Source organism: Rhinolophus sinicus, linkage group LG09 (assembly GCF_036562045.2).
Source record: "Rhinolophus sinicus isolate RSC01 linkage group LG09, ASM3656204v1, whole genome shotgun sequence".
Taxonomy (NCBI): domain Eukaryota; kingdom Metazoa; phylum Chordata; class Mammalia; order Chiroptera; family Rhinolophidae; genus Rhinolophus; species Rhinolophus sinicus.
In genome coordinates, this window is record NC_133758.1 from 68,361,744 (window position 1) to 68,377,643 (window position 15,900).

The 15,900-nt window shown below is 42.0% G+C and overlaps 1 pseudogene; it reads right to left on the reverse strand.

The window, feature by feature from the left end:
- Positions 1-425: 425 nt before the first annotated feature.
- LOC141573044 (NADH dehydrogenase [ubiquinone] 1 alpha subcomplex subunit 3 pseudogene) lies at positions 426-8,988 on the reverse strand (annotated as a pseudogene).
- Between the last annotated feature and the right edge of the window lie 6,912 nt (positions 8,989-15,900).

The window sequence follows — 15,900 nt, forward strand, 5'->3', positions numbered from 1 at the left end:
TCTGTATTGGACGTTTCATATAAGTGGAATCATACAACCTGTGGTTTTTTTGACTGACTTCTTTCACTCAGCATAATGTTATCATGGCTCATTCATGTTGTAGCATGGATCAGTGCATCACTTATTTTTGTTGCTGAATATTGTTATTCCATTGTATGGATAACCCACATTTAATTTGTCCATTCATCAGTAATGGACATTTGGGGTTTTTTCTCCTTTATCCTATTACAAATAGTGCTGCTGTGAACATTCCTATACAAGTTTTTGCACGAACATGTGTTTTTATTTCTCTTGGATAAATACCTAGGAGTGTAATTGCTGAGTCATATGGTAACTCTTCAAGATAATTTTTTTACTGGGGTTGGTTTTCACACTTTTATTGGGGGCCCCAAAAGGGAGGGTCTCCTCCCTGTCAACAGAGATGCTCACAGTTTCTTCGGCCACTCCAAGCTTGGGCGTTGGCAGTCTGGGGTGGCTGGCACGTCAGCCATTCCCATTGTCTCAGAGGGTGCTGGGAGCTGGAGTATGGCCTGATTGATCATGACAGTGTGATTGGTGGAAGGGCTGAGTAGGGGCAGAATTATATCTAGGCGCCCAATGATGAAAGACACTACCAGCACTGGCTCCTTGGCCCAGGCATTCTTGAGGAATGCAATCTTGCCACCATCTTGGCTGCTGAGGCAGCAGCTACCAGACCATTCTTGTAGGCAAACATCTAACTTGGCTTTGACACCAGCTCCTCTCGTGTCCTTTGTTGGCCTTCCTAGAGTCCTGCCCCAACCTGTAGGCCTCCCTGTTTCTCACTTCTTCCCTCTTCTCTGTCTAGGTGGCATTCTTGTATTCATTCAACAAATATTGAATACCTACTGTGTGTCACACCTTGTTGTGCATGTTAAGGTTACAGCACAGAATAAAACAGACAAAATTCCCTGCCCACAGGAAATGACACTCTAGAAGCAGCACTCTCTCCATCCATCCAGTCCGCCGTCACTCCTATAGAAGCCTCCTATGTGTCAGGCGCCTCGCTGGGCACTGTAAGGTCTAATATGACATGTCCTCCCACCAAGGAGCTCAAACCTAATCCAGCGACAAAATGGAAAATCCACCATTACAATCAGGTGGGCCATGTGCTACGCTGCAGCCATGCAGCAGGCTGCAGAGGCATGACAGAGTGCGGGGAAGAGCATCAAATTCAGACGGGTAGTGTGACTGCTCCAGAAGGTTTCCAAGGGCAGGAGTGAGCTCTAGAAATGAGGGGTAAAGGCCATTCCACAAGGGAATAAACAGTGCAGAGCTATGAAATAGTGTGGCGCATCCTGTGGTATTCTGCCAGCTGACATCCTGGGGGAAGCTCAATTTTTAAAAAGAATGTTTTTTGGATAGGTAATACATGCGTACAATACAAAATTCCAAGTATTCAAGAGAATAATCAATGAAAAGTAAATATTGCTGCTCCCACCGTATCCCAGAAGCTCTTTCTCTCCTCAGAGGCAATCGTTATTGTCAGTCTTTTGATCCTTCTGGAGATAGTCTGTGCATATGCAAACATATACTCATCTACATAGTCTTTGCTTTAGTACAAATAGAAGCCAGTTATATACTCAGTACTTTACCTAGGATTTTTTTTTTTAATCTTAATATATTTTGGAAATTCTAACATATCCGTGCACGTAGAGCAGCCTCATTCTTTTTCATAACTGCACAGTAGTAGTCTGTTGGGTATGTGTGCCATATATGATTTATCCAGTCCCTTTTTAATGGATGTTTGCTTTGTTTCCAATTTTTTCTGTTACAAATAATGCTGTAATAAACATCCTTGGGTATACATAACATCACACCTGTGAGAGTATATTTGTATATTAAACTCCTAAAAATGGAATTGCTGAATTGAAGGAAATGTGCATTTAACTTTTTGGTAGATGTTGCCAAAATATTCTTCAAAGAGGTTGTTTCAATTTATACTCCTACTGATAACATGGGAGAGTGTGGGAGAGTCCCTGAAATCTTTTCCAACGTAGTGTTATCAGACATTTTTCTTTTTGCCAATCTTTTAGGTAAAAAATGGTGTCTCATTTCAATTTTTTTTTTTTTTTTTTTAAAGATTTTATTGGGGAAGGGGAACAGGATTTTATTGGGGAACAATGGTCAAATTGTTGTCCTTTCAATCTTAGTTGTGGAGGGTTCTGTTCAGCTTCAAGTTGTTGTTCTTGCAGTCTTAGTTGTGGAGGGCACAGCTCAGCTCCAGGTCCAGTTGCCGTTGCTAGTTGCAGGGGGCACAGCCCACCATCCCTTGCGGGAGTCGAACTGGCAACCTGTGGTTGAGAGGACAGGCTCCAACCAACTGAGCCATCCGAGAGCTCAGCAGCAGCTCAGCTCAAGGTGCCGTGTTCAAATTTTTAGTTGCAGGGGGCGCTGCCCACCATCCCTTGCGGGACTGGAGGAATTGAATTGGCAACCTTGTGGTTGAGAGCCCGCGCTCCAACCAACAACTGAGCCATCCGGGAGGCAACTCAGCTCAAGGTGCCGTGTTCAATCTTAGTTGCAGGGGGCAGAATCCACCATCCCTTGCGGGACTCGAGGAATTGAACTGGCAACCTTGTGGTTGAGAGCTCACTGGCCCATGTGGGAATCGAACCGGCAGCCTTCGGAGTTAGGAGCACGGAGCTCTAACCGCCTGAGCCACCGGGCCGGCCCCTCAATTTTCATCTCCCTTTTTATGAGTGAAGTTGAGCATCTTTTCGCAATATTTAAGAATCACTAGTGTTTCATTTTTGTAAATTATCTGTTCATTTCTATCATTTTTCTATTGGATTATTGGTATATTTCTTACTGGTTTGTAGGATGTCTTGACATGTTAAGGAAATTAGCATTTGTCTGTAATAAGTATGCATTGCAAATATTTTGCCAGTTTACCATTTGATTTTGTTTATAAGGAGTTCTGCCATGTAAAGCTCATATGGTCTATTGCCAAGTGACACACGTATTTACTGAGTAGATGATGGTATTATTATCAAAGATGTTTTGTTATGTTGTATTTCCAAAACCATTGGCATAAATAGATTTGATAAAAATACCTATAAATCAGGACTCCTGCTTAATAGTGTCAGATAACCAGACTTATTGTACATGAAGCATAATTTTAAAATAACATACAAAATTCACAAATAGCATATGAAAATCATTTTTATTATTTCATCATAATTATTTTTAGGTATATCTCATTAAAACTGATCTCCAAAAGAAAAAAATATCTTGATTTTCAAAACAAATAAATAATAATGTGGATTCTTACAATATAAAAATTTAGAGTTGCATTTATTTGTTTTGCTTGGCTTTGAGGACTTATAAGGATTTTCTTTCTTTTTAAAAAATACCTTTGTAATCAAAAAAATTTTAGTTATTCTGTGCAATCAAAATATTTCAATTTACAAAAATTTAACTTAATATGCATCTTTTCAGAAACATATTATCCTTTGATATAAGATTTTTGTGTGTGTGTGTGTGTGTTTAGATGGTGGATAAACCTACAATCAAAACTAAGTTCCAATTGAAGCAATTGGGCTTTGAACAGCTTCTGTGTTCCTCTGGACTCACTCTAATCTTCATTTAAAGCCTGCACTATATTAAAAACAAGAAAACTCTTTGTTTGCTGAGCTTCTGACATATCTACCCTTCATGAAAAGTTTTCTTGACATCTAGGTAATTACATTCACAGGGCTTCCTTAAACAACTAGAAAATGTAACAACTGTGTAGAACTATAGAATTTTAGAGGCTGAAATGACCACAGAGATGTTCTAGTTGAGTTATGCAAGCATTGTATTTTCTAGATAAGAAAACAATTTAAACTACGGCCTAGCTCACAAAGCTGGTTAGTAGAGCTCCAGGAAGGGAGGCAGGCCTCTAGATTCTCAGCCTTGCTATCTTTCTCCTACTCTAAAAATGTTGTTAATAATAGCAGCAGCAGTAAATCACTAATACATGTATGTTACTTTATAGAAAACACTCTCCACTTCCCCACGACTGGCTCCTTTTCAACTTGCACATTTCCGATTAAATGTTCCTCTTCAAAGACACCTTCTTTGATCACCCACTGCCGATCACTCTCCCTCCAAGCACCTTTGTTCCTTTCATCGTGGTTCTCACCAGAGTTTTCACTGTGTCTATTTCTTTGTGTGGTCATATTACAGCCTATTGGACTGTGAGCGCCATGAAGCAGGGCCATGGCTGCTCTGTTCATGATTGTAGCCCAGTGCCAGTCACAGCACCATTAACTTGTTCAACAAATGAATGAATCAACGAAGAAATGTTGGACCTGAGCTCAAACCAGTGTCACGGTTCTGTAGAGCATCCCAGTCCCTAGATCCCAGATGGAGGCTATTACAGAGAAGACAGTAATAAATGAACCACCAATTGCAAGCACATGAATCAATTAAAGCCCTGTTTACATTTCTTTGTGAAACATAATCACTTCGTGTTTGAATTAAGGTCAGGCTCTTTGTTTACAGCCTCTTTTGCATGTCAAAAATTGATATGAATTCCACAAGCTTAGATTGTTAGATACCCAGGCAAGGGACCTATGCTTCCTCATCCAGATGTGAAGAGCCAGGAGTACTAGCTCCCCTCATTTTCCCTCTGTAGAATCTGGAGAAGCTAAGCATCTTGCCCAATCAGAAGATGGGTGCAGGCAGAGCAGGTAGCCTTTGGCCTCAGACTTTGCCTTGAACCCTGCTCCCTGACTTACCTGTTTCATGAACTGCTCAGGTCACTTAAACTCCCTGACTTTGCTTCCTCATCTGCAAAGTGGAAATAACAGTGCCTTCTCCACAGCAGAGCTGATTGCAAAACTCAAAGGGACCATCTATGTAAATTGTCCAGCCCTGGAACGCCATAGCTGCTCAAAAACAATATTCCTGCATTCCACCAAGAGGTACTGAGCACTGCATCGTTCCCATTATTTTATCAAGGTCTCCTGTTTAAGGGTTAGGGGGCTTTCCACTATACCACCATCATAAACAAACAAACAAACAAACAAACAAACAGAAAAGAAGGCAATTTTCCCCTCCAGTCAAAAATTATCCTTTACAAAAGAACTAAAAACAAGACCCTCATTGATGAATTCTCCAGTTACACCATTGTTCAGCCACTTTAAATCTTTTTTGGAAGTAGCCGCTGTTCATTATAAATAAATTATAAATTAGATTTGCCACTTAAAAGCTGTGATAACCAAGTTTATAGTGACAGAAAGAGAAATATTGTATCATAGCTATCTGTAATAACAGAGCAATCATTTTACCCAGTTCTTCGATATGCCAGACACTGTGCTACACACTTAATATGTGTTAACTTGTCTAGTCCGCACCATAACCCTATGAGACAGTTGTACTGATATTATCCCCCATTTTACTAGATGTGGAAACCAAGCCACACAGAAGTTCAGTAACTATCCCAAGGTCACACATCTAAGGAAGTGACAGAGCCAGGATCAAGACCCCGGCGAATGGGCTCCAGAATCTGGGTTCCAGGTCACTACACTGATAGTCCCTCTGCCCCCGACGATTGAACCGTACAGAACACCCACATACGTAGATAGCACATGCGTCCTTTTAATAGAATTGTGCCCTTCTCTCCTGCCACTTCTCTCTTATTACTGCTCCTGGATTCATTGGAAAGAAAAGTAACTGGAAATAGTGTTTGTATTTAGGAGTATAGGGAAAGAACCTACAGAACTGAAAATTAAATCTGGTTTGGTTTGGATTTGTTCTTTTGTTTGTGGTTTGCTGCTGTAACAAGAAGACCCACTGTCAATCACTAAGCGGATGGGTTGGGGAGGAATTGTTCCTCAGGAAGGAAAGAAGGGGTTTCTGGTTCCTCAGGAAGGTGTGCTCCTGGCTCTCAGAGAGAGCAGACAGGCCTTTTGCTGTTTTAAGCTCAGGGATCTCCCTAATGGGCCATCAGCACTCACCAATGAACCATCCACCTTGACTGTGGGAAAAAGGGACAGGATAAATGAATGCTTTGTGGGCTTTGTTTGGGGAGATAAGAAGAGCCCCAACCCCTGTGGATCCCTAGGCAAAGGCCTGGGAAGGGGGGCTGAGAAGGCAGATGACTGATCCAGCCAGACGAGGGGTCTGCCGCGAGGGGACCCCTAAGGACAATGGCTGATCCAAGAGCCATGGGTCCCCTTTCTATGTGAGGCGCTCTATGGCAAAGTTGGCATGTGGAATGGCCCACAAACACAGACCCCTGGGGGCAGCAAAGGACAGCAGCCCGAATGCCCCATGGTCCTGCCCTATCGCAGGTGGAGGTCTCCTGGGCCGCAACGGGCAGTACTACTGGCCTAGGCACACAGGTCCAGACCCCTTGGCCCTTGGGAATACTTGCTATGGTGGATAGGTTGAGGTGAAATTGAAAAGAAGAAAGATATTATTCAGTACCCTCAGTTTCAGACACTTCTCCAACAGACTTTCAGGAGAGAATATTCTAACAAACATCTAATTATTCATAAAATTGAGGAGTTCTCTGGGCATATGAACTTGAGAGAGGAAGGGGAAAGAGAACAGGTAAATATAGGTTTTTACTCAGGTCTCCCTTATTCCTACCACCTAACAAATGGGGTCTGGGAAGGAACTGTATGCCTTTTCTATTTAAGTATTTCTGAAGTTTTGAATTTGGCAGGGTCCTTTCTGCTTGAGATGTGTCTCCTTTTTCTGTATTTCCTCTGACTGGGTGGGGATAAAGGCTCTGCCTCTGTTAAAGGGATATGAGGCAAGGGAGAGAGCCTGCGAGCCTGGCCAGGGGCTGTTCCTGTCTGTGCCCTAGGCAGAAGTGAGCAACTCCAGCCAATTGGACACAGGCTACCCCTCGACTCCTTGCTATGCCTGCTGAAGGATGCCTGGCTGATAAGATTAGTTGGCACACCAGTGTCCCTGGGAAATTGCAAATGATGCAAACATGCATGAAAGAACACAGTGAAAACGATCTGAGGTTTCCATGCATCCAGGCTACAGAACAGCTCTGCTTTCATGAGTCACATCCCCAGGTTGATAGCTTATGCTGAGGTCTAGTTGTTGAGCTGGGACAGAGGCCAGAGTTTCCTTGGAGAGTCTACTCTAGAGTAGGGCTGGTCGTGAACTACTTGACTCACAGACTTTGACAATGTGTGGTCTGGGAGGGAGAGACTGCACCATTCTAGCCATGGTGACACCCGGATTTGATAGAAGTGGCCTACACTGAGGAAGAGTCAATTCAGACTTCCCTGGGTTGCATCCAAGAAGTTGGTATCTGTAGCAGATGAGGTTTCAGAGAAAGATAATGAGAAGACATTTCTTTATGAACCAGATCGAAAAAGAAACATTATGTGCATATTTGAGTATTATAATTGGAACACATGGCAGTAACTCTTGGCTTGGTTTGATTGACTACATGTGGCGTGCATGCATGTATGTGTGTACACACACACACACAGGAGAGTGCATGTGAGGGAATTTTCTGACAAGATACTGCACTAAGTAGGATTGGAGTGGCATGCCAGAGATGCTGGTCAGACAGAGCCTCCCCATTTTCACCCTCTTCTTGGGGAATTTGTCCTCCCACAGCCCCTGGAAGGAGGAGCCTCGTTTAGCCTGCTCATACCATACCCCTGACCACAGACGGCTCGACCATAGTGCTTAAATACTTCAAGGGACCGCAGACCATACGCAGGGCTGTGCCAGTTATATTTACTCCTTTCGTGCCCCCTCCCCCCCTTCTCAAGACATTGAACTAAGAGACATGGAGATGGTCAAATGATGGTGGTTCTGTAGAATGAAGACTGGGGAAGTCTGCCGGTGAGTAAGTAGAAAGGCAGAAATGGGAGACAAAAGCAGACACACAGAGAAAAGCAGAGAGGAGAAGAGGAGCCTGAGACCCATGAGAGACAGGGAAAGTTTGAGATCTCAACACCCCAGCTCCACTCTGAGTGGTCCAAAGAGGCTTCATTGCCAATCTCAGTGTCCGCTGGTTGCCTGTCGAATACTTGTATCCTGACAGCAAACCCATTAAACTTCAACTAGTTCCAGTAGGTGTGTGTTCTTTGCAACCGAATAATCCCTAAGACAGTCTGATTGGACAAGAAGAGAGAGTAGGTGTCAAAGACCCCAAAGACAAACATATCTTGTCTGTTGGAAGACATTTTTTTATTTTATTTTAAGGAGGGTGCAGCTCACTGTGGCCCATGCAGGGATTGAACTGGCAACCTTGGTGTTATTAGCACAGTGCTCTAACCAACTGAGGTAAGCGACCACCTCATCTTGTCTGTTGGGATGGCTGTGATTTACTTTAAAATATTTCTGCAAGGTAGAGTTGGTCATATTATATACGTACTCATTTGTTGAAGCTTTAGTTTTTGCTCTAAGGGCTGCCTGTTGCTCTAATGGGACATTCCCCTCCAGGGTAGTTAGCTAGTATTTTATAGAAAAGCCACACTCCAGAGGCAGCCACCTCAAGAGCTTTGGTGACTGAGGTCTCACTGAATACCTGAGCTTTGTTAATTAGCATTGTAAATGTCAGAAATGGATTTTTATGGTTGAAATTAGTTCATTGTTAATAAGTATGATGAATATTAGAAATGGATTCTCAGTGGTGAAATAAAGGTATTCAAAATATGTAGATTAGCTAAAATATTTCAGCCAGGTCTCATTCTTGACTATTCCATGAGCAGCATGGAAGACACAAGATGTGTGGCTAGGTTCCCCCTTCCAGGAAGGGCTCACTGCCCGGATGTGGGGTGTGTGACTGGCAGACACATCCCGCTGCCCTCTCCTTCATGGTTGGCTTCCGTTGTAGAGAGCCTCCTTGCCAGAGGCTACCCTTCCTGGGACAGCCCTTGCAGTGATTGAGCAAGGTGGGGAAAAAGTCTCAGTCATTTTGACCCAACGCACGACAACCTTGATGGGCAGTATTCAGTCTGGAGCTCACGTTGGGTTGTTGAGGCCTCCTCGGTTGTGCATTATCACTCAACTTTTCCCTCTGCCCAATCTCGATTCCTACCTCCTCCTTTATTAAAAAAAAAATATTTACTTTAAATTTTATTTAACTTAAATTCTTCTAACTGAATATTATTAATATTATTTTATTAACATTCATAATCTATTGTAATTAGCATTAAAATTCCCTTCAAGTTTTAAATAACATAATAAAGCTCCATCAATATGGAAATAGATAAACCCCTAATTATGCCATACTCTCTATAAACTAATAAGGGGAAACAAGTGCAATAAGGATAAATGAAGTTTAAAGATCATTTATACTTTACTGATATTCAATTATTTTGAGTTTGTTTTATTTAAGCAGAACTAGCTGGCCATATATGTTAACTGGTTTCGTGTCATTTACATGTGTTTCTGATGATGGGTCCTTTCCCCTCCTTTTACAGGGTTTGATCCTCAGTCAACATTTCACATCCCATATGTTATCTTAGCACCTGCTCAGAGAACTTGACTGGTGACAGATAGGCTGGAGGAAAGCATTGAGGGTTACAGCACTGTATTAGCATGCCGAGGCTGCCGTAACAAAGCACCACGGACTGGGGGGCTTCAACAACAGATATTTATCATCACACCATTCTGTGGAGGCTGGAAGTCCAAAATCAAGATGTTGGCAGAGTTGGTTCCTTCTGAGGGCTGAGGAAAGGTTCTGTTCTGGGCCTCTCTCTTTGGCTCATAAGTGGCTCTCTTCTCCCTGTGTCTCTTCACATCATCTTGCCTCCATGCCTGTCTGTGTCTGTGTCCCAAATTCTGAGACCTCATAAGAGTCACCATTAACATTCATATTTCCAGCAACATTCTGTTTGTGTTGATATATGTATTCTCTAAGACAATAGAAACTTTTTCTACAGCTCTTTTCTTTCTGAGCTCTCACCAGAATCTCCTTTAACATTCATATTTCTACCAACAATTTCTTCAAGGCAATCTAGACATTTTCTACCATGGGCTTCTAATTTGTCCAGCCCCAACCCTTACCCAATTCCAAATCTACTTCCACATTTTTAGGTATTTGTTACAACTGCATCTCACAAAATCTGTATGATTCAGTGTTCTCCAGAGAAATAGAACCAAAAGAAAAAAAAAAAAAGAAAAGAAAAAAAAAGAAATATATATATATATATATATATATATATATATTTAATGAGAGGGACAGAGAGAGATTTATCTTAAGGAATTGCCTCACGTGATTATAGAGGGTAGCAAGTTCAAAACCCAAAATGCACGGTGGTAGACTGGTAATTCAAGTAAGTTATTGTTGCAACTCTTGAGTCAACTGGTGAGTCCAAAGGCTGGAAACTCAGGCAGAATCTCTGTATTGCACTCTGGAATCAGTATTCCTTCCTGTTTGGGATACCTTAGTCTTTGTTCCATTCAGGCCTTCAACGGATTAGATGAGGCCCACTCACGTTATGGAGATAATCTGTTTTACTCCGAGTTTACTAACCGAAGGTTAATCACATCTGAAAAAGGCCTTCACAGTAGCATCTACACTGGTGTTTGACCAAGCATCTGAGCACCATAGCCTAGCCAAGTGGAAACATAAAATTAAGCACCACAAATGTGTAGCCTTCAGGATGGGTCTGAGGCTTGATCCTGTACAGTCCAGTGTACGTGCACCGGTTAGGAGGCGTTCTGGGCACCTGTTGCTGAGACTCAGTGTCACAGAATCCTATTTCTAGTGTGTCGTTGCCTCTACTTCAAGGGACCCTCTCAAGCAAGGCAGCAGAAAGGGCTCCTAAGGAGAGTGCTGAGTCTCCAATGAGCTTACCAAACAGTTTGTATAAACTATTTGTACCTGATACTAAAAATCAGCTTAATAAATTTCTGTATGAAAGACCAAATTTGGCAGAAGACTTACTTTCTTTACAAACTGAAAAGAAAGCTGTAGGGGAATAGTTCACCCTTATTTGCCTCAATTTTCTTTCAATAGCTTATCGCAAACTACCAAGAACCTACGAGCTGTGCATCGTGACCAAATTGACTTAGGTCAGTTCATAATAATGGCGATACGTGGTTTCATTTTAGCCCAGGAAGATTCACATGACTCACTCCCTCATTTCATTCAGGTCTTTCTGTTCAAGGGTCATCCCTTCTGAGCAGCCTTCCTTGATGAACCTAACTAAATTATCCAATGGAAACACACACATATACGCCATCATCTATCATCGCTCTGTCCAAATCCTGCTTCATTTTTCTTATCGGCACTTACCAAACCTGAATTACATTTAACAATTTGTTTATGTGTTTTTGTTTTTCTCCTCTACCAGTATGTAAGCATCATTAGGGCAGATACCTTGTTCACTGCTGTATCCCTAGAGCATGGAACCATATGGGGCATATGTTAAAAGTTAGTGATTAGGTGTTAATTGAACACATTAATGGGCCCATGCAAAAAATCTACCTCTGTCAGGTGGCAGCTAGGAAGCACAAAAGTGGTGGTTTAAAACAAGAGGCCAGCCATCGACTTTTGATCCTGTAACTCTGCTTTGCCACCCTCATCCCCTGCCATTCTCACCCTCTGCACACCTTGATTCCCAGTCTTTCACATAAGCTCACCTAGGTTTAATTTCTGGTCCCCAAGAAACAGTTCATCTGACCAGCCCAATTGTATGTGAAATTCAGCAAATATTGTTTCTATGTCAAGTGATATGTTTTGACTCATCGTGGCTCAGTTGGTGTGCCTCTACAGAAACACTGAAATACAGTGACAGGTTGTTAATTAAAAGGACAGGGTCTGGGGAGTGGGGGTGGCTGCTAAGCAGAAAGAGTGTGCTAAATAAACTGGTAATACAAACAAATCTCTGGAGGATAGTTTCAGGCAATGCAGAAGGACACTCTGTTTTCAAATATTGCTTAAGTAGATAAGAAACAACTACTTCCCTACCAAAAAACTGATATGTCAAATACAAATCATTCTTCATTAAAGCAATTCTGCTAAGTTTCTCTACCAGGCAGCAGTTTGCTAATCTAGTGGTAGCACAAATTTGCAAAAAAAAAAAAAAAAGTATCTCTAATTAGATATCTCTTCCCAGAATTGGTTTGAATAAAGTTTTAATTTTCAACACCCACAAAAATAATAGAAGCATGTGTGACTCAATTAGTAGTGGTGAGGATAGTAGTGGTGGTGGTGATGGTGGTGGTGGTGGTGATGGGTGGTAATGGTGGTGTTGGTGGTGATGGTGGTGATGGTGATGATGGTGGTGACGGGGATGGTGGTGGTGGTGATGGTGACAGTTACAATAGTGATGGTGGTGATGGTCATGGTGGTGGTAGAGTAATAGCAACTAACACCACTACAACCTACCTGTGGATCACAGGTCCTGAGAGATGAACTGTTGAGGATTCTCCTTCCACCAGATCTGGCTTCAGTCTTCTCTCTCCATAAGTTTAGGTTTCATAGCATGTGTTGGTATTGGCAACTGTGCAGGGTTGACCTTCTGTCAATAACAACAGGTCCTCGCCTTTGCTGAGTTTAGATTTAGAAAAATGTTACTATCTAGTGCCCCACAGGAGTCTTAACTCTTTAAGCCAATAAGCCAGTGTCCCCTCTGCCTAGCTCCCCCCCACACCCAGATAAGCAATCAGGTACGCCACAGACCAAAACTGGTGGACAATGCCCCTTTACCTACAGTAAGAACCATGCAAATGTATCCAGAAATTATTTTAAATCCCTTTTCTCTTTATAAAATGTACAAAGGGAAAGAGCTAGACAGAGGCAAAGGAATAGTAATAGGATTAAGATTTAGTAATGAATTAACACTGTGTATGGCATATTAAACTCACTGAGAAATGGGGAAAAGAAATTAAGAAGAGTTCTAGATACAACCATGAAATCAATGAAGGGAGTCATTGGCATGGCCTTCACTTGAACTTTGGGTCACCTCCTTTCTGAACCTCTCACACCCCACCAGGCCCACCAAGCAGTAAACCATTTCTCCCTCATCCACCTAAAGCCTCCCGTCTGTTCTCCCAAGTCTGTCCTCTTTGCTTTCTGAAGTACCTGCTGGCTCAACTCATCAGCTCCTTAGTACTCTGTGTTTCTTGACCCTGCCCTGTCAAATGGAAGAGGTACTTTTAATGGAAACCTCCAATGACTTAACAGTGATCAGCCAGTCTATAGAGTGGCAAGCCAGGCTGGCAGGGGAGATGCTTTGAACAGGAAGCATTCTGTAGTATCTCTCAAACCCCAGGTCTACTCAGACTTCAACCATGATTTTGTTTTTCAAGGAGAATATATCTTGATTTAGATTTACGTACCCACTTGTTTAATGCCAGTATCCCCAACTAGTCTGTTAGCTCCATGGGATGGGGACCAGGTCTGTTTTGGTCACTGCTAAATGCCCAGTGTTTAGCACAAGGCCCGGCACACAGGCACACCCTGACAAATGCTGGAGAGAGAAGCTGGTGCACATCTTTAGTAATATTTGGTGTCAGGAATGAAGACTGAGAAGTGTGGCGTGTGACACCAGAACTGTCTCGTCAGAAGAGACCAAGACTTTGTCTAGTCTCATGATTCTCAAATTGTTTAACCCCAGAGCCCTTGCTTCATGTGAAATCTTAAGCTAGAACCCCCTCCTCTTTTCTAAAGAGAGCCCCTTTTACTATCTCCACTGGGCCCAGCCAAGCCTTTAAAAGGCTCTCAGCAGCACAGTTTGAAAAACAGCCAATCCATAACTATATATGTGTGTGTATGTGTGTGTGTGTGTGTGTGTGTGTGTATAAAATTATAGTTAACACTCAATATTATTCAGCTTCAGGTGTGCAGCGCAGTGATCAGGCATCTACACTGTCCATGAAGTGGTCCCCCTAATAAGACAAGTGCCCATCTGACAACCTACAAAATCTTTACAACATTATTGATTATATTCCCCAAACTGTCTTTCATATCCCCGTGGCGATGTATATAATAGTCACAGGATGTGGAGTACAGCATAGGGAATAGAGTCACTGGAATTGTAACAGCTATATACGATGTCAGAGGGGTAGTAGATTGGAGGATGGAGGTTATCACTTTGTGAGAGATTTAAATGTCTAACTATTACATTGTTTTGTACACCTGAAACTAATTTTTTTAAAAATGTATTAAAATTGTAATACTCACTATGTACCGATGAGAAAAGAAAAACAGCCAATCCAGTCCCTTCATTTACAGAAAAAGAAGTGCATGCAAAGCAGAAAAATGTGGAAAGGTGACAAAGGTAAGAGACAGAAGACAAAAAAAAGTGTATGTCAGAGTAGGGAATTGCTTTGTCATATTTCCCCATTACAGCTATTCACTGTAATTCAAGATTTGTTCCCCCTCATCCAGGAATCCACTGTGAGAAACATCCAGCCTGGCCTGGAAACAAAAGAGGCCTGGAGAGAATGTCAGAGACCTGGTGTGAAAGACAACCGTGCAGCTGAGGGGGTAGCTTTGGGACACTGGTGATTAAGAGGGTGTGGACATTGTAAAGGGTCCATCTGGGGAACAGCAGCCCCGTTGAGACCTTAAGGACAAAGGCTTCTGTGTCCTTTGCCACCTGTGAGGCACTGCTTTTCCGAGCAGCCCTAATTATAAATCCTTGTCCTGCTAAGATGGGTACAGTTGGCAGCATTTGAGCTCTGCCTTGTGTTTTAACTATTTCTCAGTTGGTTTAGGTTTGGCAAAACCCCAAATGCATTTCGCCAAGCACTCTTTCCCTTAATTTCTAATCCCCTGAGTGGCTTAAGGGAAATTTCATCCATATGTTTCTGAGTAATTTACTGTGAACTCATCTTTTGGTAAAAAGAAATATGTTCTCAAGCCAGCACAGACCAGAGAAGAGCAAAATTTTAGACGAAAACAGGTCATGCTTTCTTTTGGGAAGAATTTCCTGAGTACATGAAGGATGGAAGGAGAGCAATATTTCCTCTTCTCTTATCCTTTCCCTTTCTGCATGTCCTTTCTTAAGGCCTTCTTTCTCTATTGTTTATGAAGTTGGTGAAAGCCATATTTGCATTTGGAGCCAAACAAACTCTATGGGTTTGTAGTTTTAGACACAAATTCTCATTTTTAACTTACTTTGGAAAAGAAACAGTTATTTAATGCATATGACTTGGCAATTGCATCTCAGCAGCCTGGAGAGAGAAATATTATTCTCATATATAAAGAATCTGAGACCAAAAAATATTAAGTAACTAGGAAGGGCATGTACTTAACAAAGGGCAAAGTCAGAATTCAAATCGAGGGCTGTATGACTCCCAAGTTCACATTCTTTCCGCCTGTTCATGCTCATTCTCAAGCACACAGGGAAGGCCCAACGCGTTCTAGCTGATCTTCATCGCAGAGTTAATGATGGATTCTGGTCAGGGTTTTGTTTATTTGTTTGTTGTAAAGTCAGCAGGAACTGGGCTTGACATTACTGCAGAATAGTTATCCTCTTTCTTTGTTGCCTCAGGAAAGTTCGGGACCCACCACACTCACTGTGGCAAGGTGTCATACATGGAAATTGTCAGTCTTGGAAGTGATGTCTTCGATATTACTAATAACAATGAGCCTCCAGGTATAACTATCAGCTGACAGGAGTTACAGGTAATAGAGGAACACATTAAACAGGACCAGGACGATACAATCAGTAAAGTCAAAAATGGTGAAAATTCTACAAGGTAAAGAGCCCAGTTTCTTCCATAAATAAATGGCAAGGGGAATTATAAAAGAGGGCAGGAAGGTCTATAGATTAGAAAAGACAAGAGACATTTCAACTGAATGCAGTGTGTAGATCTTATTTGGATCCTGATTTGAGCAAACCAAGAATAAAAAGAAATCATGAGGCAATCAGGGAAATTTGAGCACTGCTTGAATACTTTATAGTCTTAAATTATTGTTATTTCTTAGATGTGATGATGGTATTGTAATTA